The sequence below is a fragment of the Opisthocomus hoazin genome, chromosome Z (genome assembly GCF_030867145.1).
Source record: "Opisthocomus hoazin isolate bOpiHoa1 chromosome Z, bOpiHoa1.hap1, whole genome shotgun sequence".
Classification (NCBI taxonomy): domain Eukaryota; kingdom Metazoa; phylum Chordata; class Aves; order Opisthocomiformes; family Opisthocomidae; genus Opisthocomus; species Opisthocomus hoazin.
In genome coordinates, this window is record NC_134454.1 from 3,362,037 (window position 1) to 3,365,969 (window position 3,933).

Below are 3,933 nucleotides of genomic sequence, written 5' to 3' on the forward strand. Positions count from 1 at the left end.
GGCGGGGGGGTTCGGCACAAAGCCCCCCCGGGTTCTCCGGGCAGCAGCGATCGAGCAGCCCAGACCCCCTCGGAGGGACTGGCCCCGTGTCCTTGTCCCCCCCCCCCAAACTCCCCGACTGCCCCGGAGAGACGCAATCCAGTGCAGACCCCCTTCCCCGGGCCGTGTGCCCCCCAAAAAACACCTCCTCCCCCCCTCCACATATCTTGTCCTGCCCTCCACAGAGACCTCGGTTGTCCTTAAGGGGGGAGGGAAGGCGGGGGGAAAGAAAGGAGGGGAGGGGGGAAAAGGAAGGAGGGGGGGAAGAAAGGAGGGGGGTGAAGAAAGGAGGGAGAAAGAAAGGAGGGGGGAAAGAAAGGAGGGGGGAAAGAAAGGAGGGGAAAAAAGAAAGGAGAGGGGAAAGGAAAGAGGGGAGGAAAAAAGGAGGGGGGGAAGAAAAAAGGGGGTAAAGAAAGGGGGGAGGGAAAGGGCAAAAAAGAAGAAAAAGGCCAGTGAAGAAAGGCCCCATCACCGCTGATGGGAAGTGAGGCCTGGCCTGCTGTCGAGGCCCTGCCCGGCCCACAGTGGGGGTCCCCGGGGGGCTGCAGGGCCAGGACATGGCTTGGAGTCTGTGGGGGTCTCGCTGTCACCAGTCATGTCCCGTTCACCACCGGATTTGGCCAGGGAAAGGGGATCCCAATGGCCCCGACCAAGAGGCACACATGGGGACTGGGGTCTGGAGAGCAGGAGGGGTGAGGAGCAAGGGCAAGGGTCCCCAACGCGACATTTGGGTTTTACAGCACCCCGGCTCGCAGGCATAAGCAGCTTGGAGCTGAAAACGCAGAAAATTGGAAGAGGGACATTTTTTTGCACGTCAGAGCTGCTGGCTGCGCCCTGTGACAGCAGCATTTGTTGTCCTCCCTCTACCCCGCTCCCTACGTGTGTGTGTGCATATTTATATATATCTATACACACACACATATATGTGTACACCCGTGCATGCCCGACTGTGTTTTTATACATATATCTATTCCCTGGTGGAGCCTGCAGGTGAAGCAGTCACTCAATGTTTGTTTTGGAATATGCAGGCTATGCATCTCCGCTCCGGCTTACGAGCGGCCCTGCCACTTACCAAATCATAATAGTTGGGGGTTTTATTATGCTCTTCCCCTTTCGCCTCCCCCCCCCCGACATAAATAGAGCGTGGAAGTTGTCATTCACTAATCTGCAGAGGAACTTTTACTTTCTGGAGGGGTTAAGGAGGAGAGGGGGGGTAGAGACGTCCCGGGTTGGATTACACAGTGGAGGGGAACAGAGACACAGAAAGTGGTGGAGGGGAAGAGAGACACGGCAAGTGGTGGGAGAAAAAAAGAGTAAAAAAAAAAAAAAAAAAAAAAAAAAAAGTAAAAAAAGAAAAGAGTAAAGAGAAGTAAAAAAGAAGGAGTAAAAAAAGGAAAAAAGAAAGAGTAAAAAAGTAAAAAAAGTTTAAGAACAGAGTAAAAAAGTGAAAAAATGTTTAAACAAAGTAAAAAGAGAAGAGTAAAAAAAAGTAAATAAAAGAGTAAAGAAAAGTTAAAAAAAAAAGTAAAAAAAAAGTCTAAAAAAAAGAATAAAAAAGATAAAAAACCCCAAACAGACCCTAAATCCTCCCAAAACTCCGCCAACGTCATCCCAGCCTGAACCGCGGCCTGGGAAAAGCGGGCTCCAGCGCGACCGGGGCGGGGGGGGGATATATAAACCCGAGGGAATCCGCAGCGTCTTCTCGTCTGCCCGTTCCGGGCCCGCAGAGGTTAAAAAGCAATCAAAACTCATTTCCCAATTAAAGGTGAGCGGTGACCGCTGCCGAGTGTCCCTGCGCTCTGCCCGGGAGATGCCTCCCGCCGACAGCACCGCGTTTTCACCAGCTCAGCGGGGGGGGACGGGGCTGCCTCCCCCCCCCCCGGCCCCCACCCCAGGCCCCTGCACCGCGACGGGACCCCGCAAACCCCACCGGCCCTTCCATACACCTTTTATTTTATTTTCTTCCTAAAAACCCATATTTAAACAGTCGCTTCCAGACGCGTTCGCAGCCGGGCCAGCAGAGAGAATACCTCCCGGCCTCACATACCCCCCCCTACTCCCCCCCTCCCCAAAATAGGGCGATTTGAGAGGTTTTTGGCTTCCTCCCGGCCGCGCCTGATCGCTGCCCCGCTAATCTGCTGACACCATCTCCGGGTGAAGCCGAGCCTGCCATCGATCCGTTCATTAACCCATCGCCTAACGAACCGAGCAGGTGAAGTGCGGGGAGCAGGGCGGGATGCTCGCACACACCCCCCCCCCCCCAAACCCCCCTTCCACCCCCCCCCCGCCGTCCAAGCCGTGCCCCGCATCGACGCGGGGTCTGCGCCGGAGAACACGCGTGGGCCGGCTCCGAGACACGCGTTATCTGAACCCGGGGGGGGGGGTGTGTGGAGTGGAAAACCCCCTCACGCGTGGGGGATCGCTATCTAAATTTGTTTATACCTCACTTACCCCAATGAAGACTTGGCGCCTAAATAAGGGGATGCCCGAGTACTTTGAGGGGGGGGGGCGGGTGTTGGGGGGGGGGTTCTCCCCTTTCCCCCTTCCCCCGCCCCGAAAGCCCGAGGAGAGCAGCGGCGACTTGCCTGGGGGTTGGGAGCGGGGTCCGGGGGTGCCGGCGGTGCCGGGTCGGGGAGGGGAGGGGGGGGGGGGCTGCGGCCGCTGGGTCCGTCCACCTTCTCTCCGGCTTTTCCTCCTCTGCCTGTCTCTCTGTCTCTCTGTCTCTCTCTCTCTCTCCCTCTCTCCCTCTCCCACCCCCCCCCCCCCCCTCCGTGCCTTGCTCTGCCTCTTTTACTCCCTGTCTCTTCGCAGTCCGGGGAGTAAAACCCAGATGATATACATACCCAGCTCGCTTCCCTCTCTTTTTTATTTTTTTTTTGTCCGGTTTAATCTTATTCGTTTCACCTTTTCACTGACCGGGAGACGGGACCGGGAGTTTATTTGGAAAGGGGGGGGGGGGGGGGGGCTGTTAAAGGAAAGAAGCCCGCTGTTGCATAGTCAATAACATCCTTTTTATCGACGCAGCCTACAATAGGGACGGCTGGGCCGGGGGACTCATTGAAACCCTCTTCATTATTTCGGGGAGAAAACCCAGCGTTTATTCTGATCTCTGAAATGATGGAGGATTCGCTTTCCCCTCCAGCCGGCTCCCGGACTCGGAGCTGTCAGGGAAAGGAGGAGAGGGGGGAAAGGGTAAAAAGAAAGAAGTGATCACGATACATCAAAGTTGAGAGTTTTTGATTTTTTTTTTAATTCAGACGACATCCCTTTCAAAAAAATAATATAATAATGACAATAAAACTCCCGCCGTACGTTTCACCACCCCCCTTTCCCCCTCCGCGGGTTTTTCCCCCCACCCGGGCACGAACTTTGGTGGGAGGGAAGGGGAGGGCGGCAAGAGACGAGTTGATGCCGGGGAGAGGGGTGAAATTTGAGGGGTGGGGGGGTTATTTATTTTTTTTAGAGTTTATTTCTTTTCGGTCGACACCGAAGCGGATTTCAGACTCCGGCGGGAGGGGGGAGGGGCGGGAAAGGAGGGACAGAGATTGAAAATCCTTCTCCCCAGCGCGGTTTTCTGTTAAAAATACGGAAGGGGAAAGAAGAAAAAATGGGGGGTTTTGTTTAAAAGAGGGGGGGTGTGAGAGGCCTGGGCCGGCCCCCCCGGTCCATGTCCCCCCCCGCACCGGACCCCCGGTGCCCCCCGCGCCCGCTAGATGGCAGCCGGCGCCAGCGATTCCCGCTCCGCGCGCTGCCGGGGCCGCGCGGAGGGACCCCCCCCTCCCCCCCCCCTCCCCTCCCCCCTCGGGGGGGGGGGGGGGAGCGCCTCGCTTTTGGGAAGGGGGGGGTCGCCGAGGGGGGGGGGAAGTTGTCGCTGCGCAGCAGGGGGGTTGGGGA